At 53.2% G+C, this 17,834-nt stretch overlaps 1 protein-coding gene and 1 long non-coding RNA gene across 2 annotated transcripts in view; one reads left to right on the top strand and one right to left on the bottom strand.

The window, feature by feature from the left end:
- The window catches only part of ZC3H3 (zinc finger CCCH-type containing 3), a 114,101-nt gene that overhangs the window by 77,400 nt on the left and 18,867 nt on the right, over positions 1-17,834 (bottom strand).
- Positions 12,122-15,070, top strand: LOC137851561 (uncharacterized). Its single transcript, XR_011093283.1, has 2 exons — positions 12,122-12,548; positions 13,318-15,070. It is a non-coding gene; the product is annotated as an uncharacterized lncRNA (long non-coding RNA).

Here is a 17,834-nt window from a genome sequence, read left to right on the forward strand (position 1 = left end):
CTCTGCTGCATCCCTGTCTGAACATCATGGGAACTAACGAGCCCACTAACGAGGGGGAAAGGCTGCTTTATCCCTGTTTCCATCGGGATCACCAAGGGGTGGCCATGCTTAGGCCCCACTAGGCCGCGCCTTTCCCCGCGGCAGCCCCCGACCAGTGCCAGGCCTTGTTCAAACACAACCCTTACATTATTCTAACAAAAGATTTTTATTTTTTTTTCCTCCCCACACCTTCCGTCGGTGAATGATTATGGATGTGTTGCCAGGAGCCGGCTCCATTTCTCTAAATGAGAGCGGGCTGGCAGCCGAGGCGGGCGGGAGGCTGATAAATGCCCTCCTCCCCCCCCCCCACGGCCGGCCTCGCGGCGGGAGCTGCCAGGGGTCCTCCTCTTAACAAGCTGCAGATGGAAGATGACTGGAATAACAAAGTGTGAATTTTGATGAGCCTAATAAATCACTCCACTTTTCCCGCTCTTGATCGTTTCCAGCGCCTCACGCGGCAGCCGAAGGCCGGCTACCATCAAATGGCTCCGCGCATCCCGCGCTGGCGCGGGGAGGCCGCTCCGCCACAAAAAGCCCTCGTCAGGCTGAAAACCCGTCTGCATTCGGGCTTTAGGACTGGCTCCGTGCCTCTTTGGTTGAATTTAATGAGATTTGAATCCCTCGGGGTGTCCCCCACCCTCAGAGGCCCTTCTCGAAGTGAAGGTCGACCTCCTTCCCCCGGCTTTTATCTCTCCTAAGTCGCCGCTTAAAAAGACCCTGACCCGACTCCAGAAACGTGGGGAAAGTCCCTAAGAGTGGAGGGAAACTTAGCAGGCAGCAGGTTTGTTAAGATCCTTTTAAACCCCCTTCTTCAACATATAAATAAAGCAGGCGACGAATGGGCCCCAAACACCAAACTAAAGGTTTCTGATTCAAGTTGCTACCCCAGAGCACATGCACAAGTATCTGCCAAGGAAAATATCTGCCAAAAGGCCACAAAATAGTGTCTAAACCCCATGTCGATCTCAAGAAAATTAAGACTTTGCTCTCCCTACTGAAGAATTACTCTCAAAGTCACCCGGACAAAGACCAGAGGAGGAAAATGGGACCAAAGTCGGAGTGTGACTGCATGAGGCATCAAAACGCTCTGCAACACCCCAAAACCAGACCAGAAACCCAGCCTGCAGCTCTGGGGAGCTCTGAAAATGGAAAAAGACAAGTCTGTAAAATGGGTACAGTCCTCCCAGGCCACCAGCGCCTCGCTGATGGCAAACCCTCCTAAGGACGGGCATGGCCTTGATACCCCAAAGCATCCCAATGCCCCAAAAGCATCCCGATGACCCTGAAATATCTTGACCCCAAAACTTGCAGGTTCACCTCCCCGAAGCAAGGAGGGCAAGCAGGCAGGGAAACCTGTTGTTTTCGTCATCCTCCTCCCGCCCCGTTCCTCAATCCCCCCGCTACGTTTCCCCGCGCACCGCTTTTCATTTGCTTTTCCAGCACGGCACTGAATCAGGGAGGGAATTCATCTTTGACAAACATTTACCGATTATCAAATCACAACTGCAGCCACAGACAGGGGCAATAAGTCACTTTAAGCAGCCGTCCGTACTGCAGTCTGAGGAGTTTGGGCAGCTCGGCGATGACAAATAACTCCTGTCAAAGCCGCATGTTCCCTCGCGCTCCGAATCCGTGTTCTCTGTTGTTCCACGCTACCTGGTGTTTAATGACAACACTGTCAGACTAAGACGAAGCCTCGGCGCTGCGGACTGTCAAAGCCCTATTAGAGGAAAGATTGAGACCCTACTCTTCTTAAACTCACTCAAGCAACACAACCTGCTAGTTTTTATAATTATTGTACGAGAGCCATCGATCGCGCGCTGACACCTAACCTATCTGTATGAAATGGGAGTAGTTTGCTGGGTGACAGTTGCTATAGATTATTGCGGGTGGGTTTTTTTTCCCCCCTTTTATCCATTGCTCTACAAAGCCTAAAATGGATGGGAAGGAAGAAGGGAAAAAGCGTGCGCCTTCGCTGAGACGCCTTCTCTATCCCCGCTCTTTACCTTCAAGAAGTTTGCCACTTGTCTCTTCCCCGTTGGGAAAACCAATCCAGCTCATCGGATCCGCACATCTCATGGTGTGAACAACACGCAGATCACCCCAAAAAAGCATTTCACACCAGGACAGTGCTTCAGGAGAGCACTGGAAATACTCGTGTAGGGATTTGGGAATTACGGAGCAACAGTGGGCAAAGCCAGTGCGGCTCAGGATGGATGCAGGGGAAATCCCAGCTTAAAACCTACCAGCCTCGGGAGACAGATGTGCCAGGCAGACACGAGGATGAGCCCCAGGCTGTGCTGGAGAGGACTTTCACCAGGCTTCATCTGATCTACACCATGTTTCAAAGCTTCCTTTGGGCACGAAGTTTTCCCCGTCTAATAGTACGGCTGCGATCCTGGTCCTGGCAAAGGCTCGGAGGTTGAATTTTGCTGCAAATGCTTGTTAACCTTGCCTGTTTGCATCTAACTCAGCCTCCCCTGGTTCATTTTGTTCCACTCCTGGAAAAGGACTGGACTAAATTTGGGGTTGGCACCAAGGAAAATCTTCTCCCCACCCAGAAACTTGGTTCAGGCTGAATTCCCAGCAGTATAAAGGGAGGAAACTGGAGTCTGGGGGCGCTGGGAAGCTGCTCCTGAGCCAGGAAAAGAGGCGCAAAGGGAAAATCAGAGCCAAGGAGGCATTCAACCACCCCAAGGGAAACTTGGGCTGGAGAGAGGACGCACTTTCTAGCAGGACCATGGGCAGCAGCACCTTCCCCGTGGACAGACGCTTCTCCCAGTCCATTACACGCAAGCAATGGTTTTGTTTCTCAGGAGCTCCATCCTCCAAACCACGGTTGGGGCCATTTTACCATCAGTTATTTTGGAATCGGTACACGCGTGGCTTAGCACCACGTGCACACCCCAGCACCAAACACAGACTGGAAACTCTTGAGGGTCTGGACGGGTAAGGAGGAAGAAAATTGCTTTTGCTTTACAGAAATGTCCTCATTTGTTTAGAGCAGCTACTGGATCCAGTAAGTTGCTATAAATAAATATTTGCAGTGCCTAAGCTATGCGCAAGCATCAGTGCACGTGGTTTATTTGCTTGTATTGCCCATTTGGGTGATACAGTTGGGTGAGTTTGGCACACATCCACGTCTTCCCCTCCCCAAAGAGCATCATTTATGCTAGAGGAGAAGAAACCCACCAGCACTCCAAAAAGAGGCACCGAGAGGCAGCCAAGCTCTACCTCACCTTCCCAGTCCATCTTCACCAGGTCCTAAATGGGATCCAAAGATCCCAACCCACTGAACCAGTGGTGAAACCTTCTCATGGGTCTTTATCCAAAGAAACGGCCCTCTTTGGGAGGGGAGGAGTGTGAGAGAGATTAAACCACGGGAATATTTCACCCAGATGTCTGTCTGGTTGAAATCCACGTGGGTCTTGTGGTCACCTAAACGTATTGTGTGGAAAACGTAACCGATGGTCATGAGAAAGCCATTCCCGTTGGCTAACTGGATGGCAAGAAGATCTGAAATGAACATCACAGCCCCTCAGATTCCATCCACGTTCATTTTGACACCACTACAGCCACAATTATGAGTACAAATGCACAAAAATGACCCCAGGCTGTCCATTTAGGAAAGGGGGCAAAAGAAAGCTTGGGTGTCGGTCGCCTTCTACCTTCTGAAGACAGCGATGAAGTTGACCAGAAGATGGCTGAGCGATGAAGTTGGCTGGTCCTAAATAATTTACCCAGCCCACCGGAGGCTGTTAATGAAGAGGGGCCCAAAACTGCCAAAATGGAGAAGAGAAATTTCCATTTCTGGTGGAAAACAAGCACTGTTTTTCATCACCACATCAACAACCCTACCGTTGCCCTCCCATCGAGTGCTTTATGTCCAGGCTCAGTCCCTGGAGACCAGCGCAGCCTTTCTGTCCTCTCCTCCAGCACACGTCGAAAAAAACGGCGTCTTGTTCCACGACAAAAAACGTAGGGTAGCGCCCAGCTTCTGCCTGCGATAAACACCTCATTTTCTAAACCCTGAGTGACAGGAGCAGAACGCTTCCCTTGCATCGTCCTCGCGATCACCTGGCGATGTCAGAGCAGGAAAAGGAAAGGCGAAGAAGAAATCTCACTTCTCCTGCCTCCGAGTTTGACAAGTCGTCCTAGACAGGGGCGGTAATATTTGATAAATTTTCATTTTCCTTCCAAGGCTGTCAGGTAATCTTTTTATTGACAGCACTCCGGGGGTTTTCTGTAGTCTCAGGGAAAAGGTCTCGCGCTCCTGCTTGTTATTAAACCAAGCATGTTATTTCGGATGGAGAAACAGCTCCGAGCCACCTCCACCTCCAAACAAGTCCTCCGGGTGCAAGTGCACCCAAGGCTGGTTCACGACACCCTTGGAAACCCCCCGGCAGAAATCCAGAGCTGAAACCACCTCTAACACCAGGTCTGCTTTCGCACCGGAGCAATCGTGCTTCCCCTTCTCTCTTCGAGGGGATAATTTTACAGCTAACGGGCCTCGAATGCCAAGAGATGTTTTTGTGGCTTAAGCCTGACCACGTCGCTTCTAATTATACCCGCTGGAGTCACAGCGGGGTGGTGGTTCCCAAACCACCACGCGAGGTCACTGCATCGAGATCCTGGCTACGCAAAGAGCTGCACCAAGCCTTGTCCTCGAGGACAACGCCATCCCATAGAGGGTTGGCATCCTGACCCCAAAGAGGCACAACCCCGCATCGTGATGACCAAGGGAAGTTGAACCCAGGATGAAGAGCAGCCTCCTCTCCTCCTTCAAGCCTTTTCCTCGAGGCTTAGGGAAGATGCCCAAGGAGGGCAGGAGCACAGGCATCTACGGACAGCATCACTGATTTCAGAAGGAAAAATATTCAAAGAAAACCAGATCTGCAAAGGGAAATAATGTCTCGGAAACGGTGTCCTCTTTTCCCTCACCGCACCGTCAGTGCTTCCCTGCAGAGCAAGTTGAGAAATGTGGGTCCGTTTTATAGGGAGAGGACAAATAGTTTCTCTCAGTGTTGGTTAAATCAATAAAAGAAGTTCATTTAAGTTAGAGGAGCCTTCCCTTAAAGCCCTTTTTCCCTGATATTTCATTACCGCACTCGGAGAAAGGTCACCCGCAGAGAAGCCCGAGGTGTCGACTTCCCAGTGCCATGAGCATTCGATCCCGGAAAAGAAATTAAAGCAGGGCCAGAAATACCAGAAAAAAAGTTGCAAGAATCATAAATAAAAGCCTTGCTGGATTTCTGTTCATTTTGAGACTTCTGGCTGTTTTTTTTCCTAATTTTTAAGTCCAAAAGGAGACATTTGGTGACGAGCCATCACTGAAGAGAGCTGCGGTTTCCAAGGAGAGTCAGGGGAGCCAAACCCCGGAGAGGTCCTTCTGAAAACCCCACCCTCCAACTTTTAACACCCTGCTGGTGCAAAAAGTCAGAAGAGGAACTTGGCCGCGAAGGCGAATTCTATCCAACACCCGACACCGTGGCAGGAGTGACGCTCGCCGCATTCCCAGCCTGGCCTCCTCCTGTTACCGAGCCCTTCCAGCACAAACAACTGCCCTAGTTCACGGCGTTGGTATTTCGGGTCTCCTGCTCTGCAGATCTTTTGGTGAAAGCCTGCTCCTTTTCTTTTCCATACCTCCTCATCCTTCAGGACGTGCAGCCTTGTCCTCGCCGTGTCTTGCAAGCTCGTGCCGCGTGGTCTCAGCCCTCGGGGGCTGGAGGACCTCTTGCAAACCATGTGGGTGTTGAAGAGGGATGCTCTAAGCTCCTAAAATCCACGTTCTCACCTTATTCCACCTCTCAAGCGAGCTTTCAGCTCCTCGTTACCTCACCTGCCACCTCCAAAAGATGGAGAGATGACACAGCGAGGACTCGGGTGTTTCCCTCTGGCAGTTCTCTCCTTACCCCCAGCGTCAGCTTTAGGTTGGGGTTACCCTGGGAAAAGCCAAAACGCCTTCCTGCCATCCTGTTCCTTCCTTTCCTGCTGTACAAAGCACAGTTTGGTGTGGTTTTACTATCACTTTTTTTAAAAAAAAGTACAATTTGTGATCGCACTAAAAGCTCACCTTGCAATAGCTCGCGGTAGTTCCACCAGTGCTCCTCCAGTTCACCTCGCACGTGGCAGCAGCTTAATTAACGTCTGCACAGCCTCCCGAAGCCAATTAGTGCTGAGTATTATTAGTTAATAAAAGACCCCATTACTTAGGTTCCTCCTTATCTGCACGATCCTCGCCAGGCTGAGTTTTGAACTCACCACGTGCAGTCCGCTTTAGACACAGCGCCAGCCCCGCGAGTTCAATACCCAAATCCTCATCCCTGAGCTCCTGCCTGCCCAAAAATCATTCTGCAAGGGGCCGTCACCAACTCAAGTCAACCCCAAGGTGCTCCTCATTGCACAACAACGATCTCGGAGGGGTCTGAGGGCTTTTGCAGCCTCTCCAACAATGCCAAGACGCGAGGCGAGCACACGCAAGAGGCCACCATCAATAAATCACCCCAACTAGTAATGTCCTAGCCCACGAAATAGCTGAAATTCAACAAGAATCCCTCCAACTAGCAACATCCTAGCCCACAAAATAGCTGAAATTCAACAAGAATCCCTCCACAGCAATGCCCTAGTCCACAAAATAGTTGAGTTGCAACAAGAACCGCTGCCCACATCACTTTGGGTTTTTCTGCTCGTTTTCTGTGCCGCTCCACCACTCGACGGCTTCACGTTCAAAGGTCAGAAATCCCCTCGCAGGAATACCCCGAGAATAGCAGGGCTATAAAAAGAAAGGCGAGCTCACAGCGAATCCCACGTGCAAACCATAAAACCCTCATCCGCCGCGGGGATTCTGCGCCGAAGGCGTGCGAGGTGCTGAGCTCGGAGCCCGGGTTTTCACGTTGGCTCGGGCACAGGACCAGGCTCCACGATCCGAGCCCGTCCGACAAACCTTGTGCTGCTTTGGGAGGGTTTGAGCCCGAGGAATGAAAGGTTTCGGGTGAGGTCCAGGAGTCCCAAGCAGCTCGGTAGAGGTTTGACGAAGCGTCCTCATAATTTCCTTTACCACATCATGATTTGAGTCATGTTTTTGGAGAGCCAAACGTTACCCTTCTAAGTCCCCTGTGCGGAAAAATCAAGCCGAGTATCATAAGCAGCTAAAATAACCAAAAAATTCAGAAGGAGGGCGTAAGATAAAGAAGTCCTGCTCTCCCCATGCCCCCCCTGAGCTCTTCGGGGTGCAGGCACAGCGGCACGAGACATGGTGCCAAATGTCCCGCACCCCACGAGCTCCTCCGGCGTATCCCAAACCAGCTGCAGCTCTCCTTAATTAGTCTCCGCGGGCATTAATGAATCCATTAATGAACCCCACAATATGAGGACCCCGCTTTGGGCAGCGCCGGGGGAAGATGTGCCCAATGTAGGGCCGAAGGCACGGCCCCAAACACGCCGTGGCCCCCGGCAGGAGCTCGCTGCGTTCGCTCCAGGGCCCTTTTAACCCCAGCTGCTGCCTTCCAGCTTCTCCTCCCAGGCAAATGGGGCTCGAGGGTCTGAGCAGAAGGCGGCGGGGAAGATGAGAGCGCATCAAGCCGTTGCCTTGACTCAGCACTTGGCTGGCAGAAATAACTTCCCCAGCAAGAGCGGGTCGGGTAATAAAAACCTCAGCAGCGCGTCCACCCGGTTCCCTCAGCGGGGGCCGGGTTTTAAAAGCAGTTATAACAATTAATAACAGTGGGAAAAAAAAGGCTGAGGATGGCAACGCTGCCACTGGAAAAGGAACGTGCAGAGCAGCCACCGGGGAGGAGCTGAGAGGACTCCAGCTCGCCGCAGAGGTCGCCTTGAGAAAAAAGAGCCACGTGCCTGGTGACTTCCCCGCTGCCGTCGCAGTTTTCGAGGCAGAAATGGGGGTTAGGAGGGGTGCAGATCCAGGTGGGACTGAGCTCCAGCGCTCGGAGATGTGCCAGGGGACTGGTTTTAACTAAGACAGTCCCCAATTTCTGCCCAGCTCCCCGTTTCGGCAGCAGCAGCCCGCCCTGCCAGCCTTCCAGCGGGGCTCAGAACGCACTGGAGAAAACAAAAAATGAGAAACGAAGCGAAATCTTCCTCCCAGCTCAGCGAAACCTTTCAAAGCCGCTTCTGGGGGATGATTCTCTCCCCTTGATGTACCTGGGCGAGTCCCAGATTCGGCGGAGAGGTCCCCAGACATCGGGGAAGCAGCACAAATCCTCCGGGCTGGTGGCTCCCAGGGGCGGACGGCACCGGCGCGGTGTCTTCGGGCAATCAAGAGGCTGGGGGAGAGCGAGCGGAGCACGAGGCAAATTCCTCCTCTTCTCCTCTGCCTCTTTTCCCTTCCTGCACCCACGGGAGGGTGCCTGGGTGCCCGCAGGATCTCCACGGATTTTAGCAAGAAGCTAAAAGGGGTATCTCGAGCGCACACGCGCGTGGAGCTCTCCGCTTTCCCTCGGTGGCACACACCGAAAGCTCCCGGCTGACGGAGTGACAAAACCCCTGCCTCTCCCCGAATTAATGCGAGTTTGGGACATGAAACCACACAAACGGGCTTGGAGCTCTTTAAAATAATGAACCGCCTCGGATTTTTCACGTTCGGAAAAGCCGCGACAACGTGGCAGCCCAGGGAGGACGCCCATCAATAAAACCGAAGGTTTTCCTCAACCTCAGCCCCTGCAAGTGCATTTTCCAGGCACTATTTTCTCTGAAATCGCCGTAAACCACGCGTGGTTTCTGTGTTTTATCCTGTTTTTGTAGGGGAGGGCACTGCCATCGGTCTTGGGAGGAGCAAAAGCTTCGGTTGGGTTCGTGCCGCGGCGCAGCCCCAGAGCTGTAGGGGTGAGGCAGGTCTCAACTCTTGCTCTCAGAGCATTTAAACAGAGATTTTCAGGAAAAAAAGAGAGAAAAAAGGGACAGCAAGCATGGATCTGCAGTGGTATCATCTCAGGAGAGCCTCCCAAGGCAAAGAAACCTCAGCCTTTGCAGGGTTTTCTTCGTGGAGATGGATAAATGACAAGTACCCAAGATACGGACCGAGATCTTTTACCCCAAAAGCCACGAGGTGATGAGCAGAGCAGAGCCGGGGATGCTCTGCCTGTAAAACGTGGTTAAGCCACATCCTCACCCACGTTTTGGGTCTAATTCTGCCATAAATCCACATAGAAAAAAGCCTCTAGATGAGACGTGAAGGTGCTTCACCCTCTGCCGAGCCACTGAGTTGGGTTTGGGGGGGAATCCCCCATGGTAATGCTTCACCCTATAACTTCACCTCTTGTCCACAGAGCAGGGGTCTGTGAACGATTTGGGGAAAGGCAAAAACCAGCTGAATTTCCCCCGCAGCCGTTCCTTGAAAGGAACAAAGGGAAGAGTAAAAAGTTAAGAGGTGAAATCTCTCCCTATCGACTCTCCCCTCCGGCCCCGCAGGAAAAGAATCAGGAGCCAAACGATGTGAAAAAATGAAATTAAGAAGTCAAGCAGCATTTTCTCCCTAAATATCCAGCCCCATCCGAGTGTTTGAGCATGTTTACACCCCCCCCCAAATCCGGAGCATCGCTGAATTAACACCCGGAGTTAACACCCGGAGTTAACTCCCTCCCTTTTGGGTGCTAAAGGCGGGGAAAAAAGGCGTCCCGTGACGCCCGGAGCTGGCAGGACCCCATGCAAGGACACCCTAAAGGGTCTGCCTGCTCCTCCAGGCGGATCATATAAGCTGAGCCAGATCCTTTCCACTCTAAATACACGAATTTGGCACCCTAAACCACAGGAGCACCCAATTCTGCCCTGCAGGAACACCCCCTGCCTTGCGGCGTGTCCTAAAATTCACACCAGGGCCCTGGCGCAGCACCAGCACCAGCGCCTTCCCCCTCAGGAACCCTTGTGCCGTTAAACCAAAACCCAGAAAAGTCCCCAAGAGCCCACCCCATAACTCTGAGCCCTCCCTATAACTCCGAGCCCTCCCCTGAGAGCTGAGGGATGCCGAAAACAAAAGTTTGGGAGCTTTGTGCTGGATGAACGCGGCGCTGCTCTCAGCTTCCAGGGCATTTCCCAGCCAGCACCGCTTCATCCCACCAGCTGCTAAAGCGATTACAAGATGAGGGAAAGCTGAAACAGCAGCAAAATTTGGGAAGGAGGCAGCAGAATCGGGCTCGAGGTGAGTTATGGGGTGGTGCCTGCGCCTCGCCGTTCCCCTCGCCAGAATAAATCCTGGTGGAGAAGCGTAAAGGAGAAGGAAGGGGAAAAAAAAAATCCAGCCGAAAGGATGCTTCACGGAGAAACCAGGGTTTAGGGGGGGTCGGGGGGTGCTGTTTGGAGTCGAGGGAGTTTTAAGCTCCAAAAATTGAACCTGAAGACTTTTAAGAACAAACTTAAGGTTTGTTTGCCCTGCTGAGAGTCACCGAACCTGGGGCACCGAGCCAGCCGTTTGCTGCCTTAACCCAAGGCAATCCAGGGATGGATTCAAGGAGCTGATGGGGTAACGATATATTTAATTAAACAGCAGAGCCCTTCTCCTTCGCCATCCTGCTCTTCTGCTCAAGTCCTGGTCCTGTCCAAGGCAGGCAGAGCCTTATTTTGGGGTGAGGAGCTGGCCGCAGCACGAAAGCAATGCAGGCTCCAGCTCTACTGCGGCGATTGGACTCGAGAATTAATTACAGGAGCGCTGGGAAAAAGGATTTACCCCAAAATCACTCATGGAGTCACCTGCCCTGTGAGTTATTCTCCTGCCCAGAGGCTCAAGGAGCCAGGGAAAAAGGAAAAAGAGGAAAAAAGGGCAGCAGGTTGTTTAAAATCAGGAGCCCCAAAGGTTTTTGAGGTTCCCTGGGCACGCGCCAGCCGCCGGTCCCGGTTTTACGCAGCCCCGTCCTTTATTTGCCAAGCTCTGGGAAATCTGACCTCGTTGCTTCTGCTACTTAAAAAAAAAAAAAGAGAAATAAAAGCTTTAAAATCTGGCTGGTTTTCAGGTGATCTTTACACAGGATTGGTTACGAAAACGATTCAGGAGCAGCTCCCTTTGCAAGCCCCCTGCCTTAAATCCCGAGCAAGGTGAAGAAAGCCCTACAAAAAGCAAAGCCAGAGCCTCCCCAACAGGCAAAACCCCCCCAGCTCCGGCCAGGCCCCTCTTCCTGCTGACCACGAGGGTCTTTTGCTGCTTCTTGTGGCTCTTTCCCCATCATTTCAGAGGGAAAAACCCTTTCCTGCCAGAAAAAAAATCGCTCAGGTTTTGGAGACGCAGGGAGCAATCGCAGCCTCATCGTGCCCCCTAGAGGTCCCCTTTGCTCCAAGGTCCTCAAACACCCAGGTCCTCATCATATCGGGGTCCTCATCGTATCAGGGTCCTTGTGTGCCGCAGCCTGCTCAGGTTTTGGCTCTGAATTTGAAAAAAAAAGCAAGGAGAAAGAGGTGGGGGGACGCAAAACTTGGCCAAAAAGGTCAGGGGTGGCTGCGGACCGCTCGGCGTTTCACTCTCCGGTTGGATTTGCTCATAAATCCCAGCCTGATCCCAACCTCAGGGGGGCCCTTGAGGGCCATTTCTTGATTTTGGTGATTTTGGGGTCGAGATTTGTGCAGAATTCATCGCCCTGAGTGCTTGGGGGAGCCGGCGGTGCGGAGCTGAGCCCTGGCATTTCTACAAAACGATCCAGAAACGATGCCTGGAGGCTGCGCCCTTTCCCTCCCCGGGGCTGAACCCCCCAGGAAAAGCCAACCCTATTGCATCCCTAGGGTAAAAGGAATCGGGGCGGGGAGAAAAAAGCCACCCCCCATCACCCCCACCCCCCAAATCAGGAGGGCACGGCCTGGGACCACCAGCTGAGGGTGGAGAAGGCAAAAATATCCCCTCCACAGCGTCCTTTTTGAGGGTGAGGACGATCTCCGGCTTCTCTCCTGGAAGAGCTGGGTGCTGGGGGAGGAGAAGAGCCCCAAGAGCTTTGCAATTCTGAAATTTAGGAGGTGATCTTTGGGGTTTATTTGATGTAGAGGAAGAAGCTGAGTCGCTGGGAGCGAGCAGAGACCCTCAGCCAGCCCCTAACACCCCCACGGTGCAGCGGATAAAGGTGGCGCAGGGCAACGAGCCGATTCCTCCAAGCCCAAGGAGAAACATCCAAGCCTTAAAAATCCCTCTGGACACGGAGGAGATACCAACGGGGACCCCTGATTTGGGGGGAAAACCTGCAGAAACGTGAGCATCTCCAAAACAATCGTGAGCAAGGACTTCACCCAGAAAAAAAAAGAGGAGGGAGGAGGACCGTAGCCATAACGCCATGCCCTCAATCAGCTCCTGCAGCTAATTACAACTAATTACCCCGTGCAAATTGACGGCCAGGGCTCGGGGGGCAGGCCCCAGGGAACCAGAGGAGCCAAGTGGCAAAGGGACAAGGGGATTTGGGGTGAGATCACGAGAGCAAAAAGGGGACCAAGGGAGGCGTCGGGCAGCAGAGCCGCGTTTAACGGCGCACGGCTCGAGGGCCCCGGCGGCGATCGGTGCCAGGACCCGGCCCCGTCTTTAATTTACGGTAATTGCATCTGACTCGGGACTTCGGTTACGGATTCCATGGGTGGGAGGCACTCGGAGGGAGCCTTAAAATGGGCAAGGCACCTGCGAGGGGCGCGAGAAGCTTCCTGAAGCTGCGGCGGGGAGGCCGGCGTGCCGGGCGCGCGGCGGATGCCAAGCGGGATGGCTTCTACGGGGACTTAAAAAAAAAATGTAAGCGTTGTCCCGAGCCAAGCCGGGTAAAGATAGCTCCTGCCCGCCATAAAAAACCTCGGGCTGAAGTTTCCCTTTCTGCCCCAGGTCCCTGTTTTGCTTTCTCGCCCCCTGGAGAGTCCCAAACGTCGGCCGGGCGAATCCCCCCGGGGAGAAAGGCTGAGGTTGGGAAGCGGGGTGGGAAGGGATTGGGTTACCCCACGGGGCTGGGGCTCGCTCGCAGCTGCTGTTCCCTCCCCTCGTTTTCTCCCAGGCGGTTAATTGGTAATTTTCATCACGCTGGCTGCAGGCATTCGCTGTTAGGTACAGCTGCAAAAAAAGGGAAGAGGAGGAAAGAGGGCAGGGCGAGCGGGCTGGAGACGTGCGAGGGGCACAAGTGGCACCCCCAAAGAAGGATGCTCTTGATTGTGTCTGCAACCCCGATGCTATTTCAGCAACATAAATAATAACAAGGCAATAATCCACGATGTTCCCTTCGCCTTTCCCTGCTCTCTCCGCCTACACGTGCCCAAGAATCCTCAAAAAGACCAGAAAATGCTCATTTTCTTCCCTTAATCTCTATTCTTGGTATCCTCCAGGACGATTTGATGGCGGCGCTGATCCCGACGAGCTGCTGGAGCACCGGCTGCAGCTCTTCCCCGACCCCATTTTTGCTCTTTGAACCAGCAGAGAGGCGGCAGCGGATCTGGGAGCACACGACGGAGGAGATTTTGGCTGGGTTGGCTGCCAGAAACTTTACCCAAGCTGAAAAGGGAAAAGCCACGCTGCCAAAACGTCCCAAACCACGTAAAGGGATTGCCACTGCACACCACGCCCGCGTTATTGCATCCAGCCCTTATCTGTGTGGCTCACCCTGCTCCAAAACCTTTATTTGAAGCTTTTAAAACGTTTTAAAAAAGGGAGAAGCTGGAGCCACGGAGAGCAGAGCTGTAAAACCGGAGGCAGGGATGCCCCTGCTAATTTTGGCCGCGTCCCGGTCCGTGCGCGACCACGGGGAACCTCGCTGCCCACGCAGGGGCGAACACGTTCACCTCTTTCTTCAGCCTCGGGGATAAAAAAGTGAGCAGCTGCCAGCCCTGGGAAAAATTTGGGATTGTTTCAAGCAGTGACACCCAGCCTGCAAGCACGGGAGCTCCGTGGGGGGCAGCCCTCGGCCACCAGCACCTGGTTTGTCTCGGCGCTCTGAATTCGGGGCACCTTTTTTAGGTAATTATCCGAATTTTTACCGCTGCGCACCCTGAAAAAGAAACCTCTGAAGTTCTCCGGTTTGGCCTGTAGCTGCTCTTAAAATCTGCTGCCACGGCCACGATCACACGAGGGGTTTTTGGGGAGCTGGCTCCTGTGATGCCTGTCCGGCGAAGGCCGCTCCTGCTCCTCTCCTGCCCCATCACATGGGGGCAAAAGCTGCAGGGACAGCCCAGAAGATAAAAGTTTTGCAATGGGTTGAAAACCAGGGGAAAAAAAAAAACCTGCAGCAGCCCCGGCAGCAAAGTTTCGAGGTGTTTTTGGCCAAGGGCATTAGCCCAGGTAGCCACATCCCATCCCTGTGGGTGGGGTAGGAGAGGTACCCAAAAATCCCTCGGGAGCAGGGCGACGAGGGACTGAGCGCACGGCTCCTCGGGGTTTCAACGGGTACTGCAGGAAGGGAAATTCACAGAAAATCCCGTTTCTGGAAAAAGACTCGCTGACAGCAAAGAAAAGCCACGTTTTGGCTACCCAAACCCCAAAGTGCCCCGATTTTAGGCTGAAAAGGACAAAGTCGGCGCTGTTCCCTGCAGCCCTTCTCCCTTGCTTGTTACCAGCCCATGCCGCTTGCTTTAGGACCAGCAGCTCCCCTATAAAGGGCCTTAAAATCCTCCACTAACACCTCTGATGAGAATTTTAGGACTAATTAACTCTTGGCCTGATTTTTCAGGGGGAAAACGGGACAGGCAGGAGCGATGCTCACCCGGGGGGGGCACAGAAAGAGCATCCGCACGCCCGCACCCACACCCAGGGGGATGCTGTGGGTCCGTGCACCCCCGACCAGCAAGGAAAGCAGGACCCGAAGGCTCATAATTAATTCTGTGAACATCTAATTAACGTTTTTCCCACCAGGAGAGCCAAAAGGGGCTCGTGGTGGTCAGCTGGTGGGTTGTGGTAGCGCCGGGACGCGGCAATCCCCTCGCTCTCGGGTTTGAGCTGCTGCTAAGGGCACGGTTCAGAGGTCAGCCCTATAATTCAGCCAAAAAGGGGGGGAGCCACGGCGAGGTGCTGAATGATTTAAACCATCGTTCTCCCTCCCTTTTTTCCCCCCCGGTGAAGGGAGCCACCTGTTCGCGGGGCTGGAGCCTGAGAAAACAGCCAGGAATGAGCAGAATCCCGGGGCGCCCGGCTCCTCTCCACCAACTGCGCTAAGGAAGAAGCTGCTCGGGGCTCCTGGCTTGCTCTTGGGATTAGGGTCAGAGCTCAAATTGTGTTCCCAAGGAATGGGGTTCCCAAGGAATGGGTTCCTGGGGCGCATTCCCCAGGAACGGGTTGGATAGCAGGCAGCAAGCTCCCCGGCACCGAGAGCGAGCCGGGCGCCGCGGCAGCACGGGGCCACGTGGCACGGGCAAAAAAACCCCAAAGGATTCGAGTGGAGGAGCCCAATAACGATTTGCTGGGGATCAGGAAACCCTAAAGTTTCCCCCAAGGTTTCCCCCGAGGTTTTCCCCAAGGTTTTTCCCTGGGTACCCCCCAGTTTTCACAACCCCTTCAGTCCTACGGGGTGGACACGCGCCAGCCCCATGGTTACGGGGACTACAGAGAATTGCTGAGAACTGGGAAGCTTTGGCAGAAAAACGATAAATGGGAGAGGAAAAAAGGAGAAAAAACAATAAAAAAAAGGAAAAAGAGAAAAGAGAAGATGGCAAATACAGCTGAAGTTGGTGAAAATCAGAGAAGCGCCACATAATTCTCATTATTTATGACTCCGTCTACAATTACCGGACCCTGACTGCTCCCTGCAGTGATAAAACACCCGAAGCGGGATGGCTGCGACTTGACCGCGCTTTCCTTTAATGTTTTCCCCAAAAGAGGGCCCTGCCCTATTTAACATCCCCCTAAAACCCTAAAAGAAGGGTTTGAGCACTCGCAAAAGGCCTCGGATCCATCACCGTGATGATGGATGGTCCCCGCCGGCCCGAAGCAAATCAAAGCCATCGCTCATTTTGAGCGCCGAGGTTGTCCCCCCTCGGGGGGCTGGGAGGATGCCTCTGCTTTCACCCGAGGTACACCAGGAGCTCGCCGACGAGCTCCTTTTCCAGCCCACGAACGAGCTGGAAAATATATTTATTTTTATATATTTTTTTTAACGGACTTTTGCTGCTAGCGAAGCGCCCCGCGCCAGGCTTTCGACGGAGAAAACTTTGCGGAGATGGCAAAAAAAAAAAATAAATAGATTAAACAGTTCACATGAAACATTTCCAGAAGAAAACAGAAAGAAGAAAAAAAAGAGTTGGCTTCCATTTAGGCTGGTACCTAAACCTTTTTTTTTTTTTTTTTGATTTATTTGAAGTCAGCACTTGTGAAAGGCGGCCGCTCGGGAACGTCACCTGTCAACGCCTGCTCCCCAGGCGCACTTAGAGGGGAGCTGATGGGCACTGATGTCCCCCCCCCAAAGCCCGTAAATATTTCAAAGCAGAACCAATTAACACCGCCGCTGCTCCGCTGCGCTTCAGAAACAACTTTCCCCGGCTCGAAGAAAGCTGAAGGAAAAGCAAAGAAACGACGAGGCTCTCGGCGCCGAGACGCTTCGACGCTTTCCCTTCTTGCTTGGACGCAGCAGGGCCACCGAGGCAAAGCAGCTCAGGGAATAAAGGACCCGCAAATAGGTCCCTGAATCCCCTACAAAGGTCCCTGAATCCCCTACAAAGGTTCTTGAATCCCCTACGCACCTCTGGCTCGTCCCCTGCGAGACCCCGAGCTCCCCCAGCTCCCCATCCTCTCGTCCCCGCGTCGTCCTCTCCGTCTAAAAGCTTCATGTTGTAGATGAAAAACCTACAGGAAACCTCTGTCCCCGAGTAAATCCAAGTCCCAAAGCTCCCAGAGGAAAGCAGTGGGGTCAGAGGGGGCTGATTTCCATTCCCAACCCACCACCCAGCAGGGAAATCCTCGGGCTCCTTGTGGACCATCGGAGCAGGAGGAGATGTTGAGCCCTCACCATCTGCCTCCACTTCTTTGGTCTCCATCCACTTCCCTTTGCCATCCCCTTTTGTTTTTCCCCCTCTTTTTAGCTCCCCGACACCCCCCTGACCCTACAGGAATAAAACCAGCAGCCGAGAAGGGAGGGAACCAGAAACAAAACCGTGGAAAGCGCACGTGGGGATTTCCTGAGCCTGATGCACATCGGGTGGTCGGCGACATCACAACCACCTCCCAAGGACCCGACCCCACAAACCCTGTCCGTCTGTTGATACCGAGATGGCCCAAGGCCATAAAAACAGCCGGGAGCATCGAATTATTTAGCAGAAAGGGGATGAATCCGGGATGAATCGGGTTTTTATGCTGGTTTAGCTTTTTGGGTTGGAAAACAAAAAAAGGATTTCTCGTCCCGGCCCCCTCCTGCCACCCAGGCGGGCAGCGGAGCACCGTGGCCAATGAGTTATTGTGCGTGAGCCGAGCCACTGGAACGGGGGGGAAAACACATTATTTGAACGTTTCTCACGGCTTTGTGCAAATTAGAGTTTCCCTCGGGTCTTCTGTGGGGTTAGGAGCTTGTAGGACCAACTAAAATACGGCAACACCCAGCGTAGGGGCACACGGTGTGGGCAGGGAGAAGTCCTGGTGCTCTCAACACGATCAGCTCTCTGAAAACCAAGTTCCTCTCCTCTATATTGCTGTGGCACAGCAGCTACGATCCTTTAAATACCATCTTTGGTGGTGTTTTATTCTTTTGCCAAGATATGGAACATTTTTGGGGTTGTATAAATATCTCTGCTCAGGGTTTGGATGCTTCCCAAACATCTCCAAAGCATGGTTTTGGTTAGCCAGCCCCAAACTAGCCCTAAAGCCGGGTAAATTATTTAGGCTGTGAGGCTCCGGAGCTCACAGCATCCTTTCCAGGGCACCCTCA

Source organism: Anas acuta, chromosome 2 (assembly GCF_963932015.1).
Source record: "Anas acuta chromosome 2, bAnaAcu1.1, whole genome shotgun sequence".
In the NCBI taxonomy this organism is placed as follows: domain Eukaryota; kingdom Metazoa; phylum Chordata; class Aves; order Anseriformes; family Anatidae; genus Anas; species Anas acuta.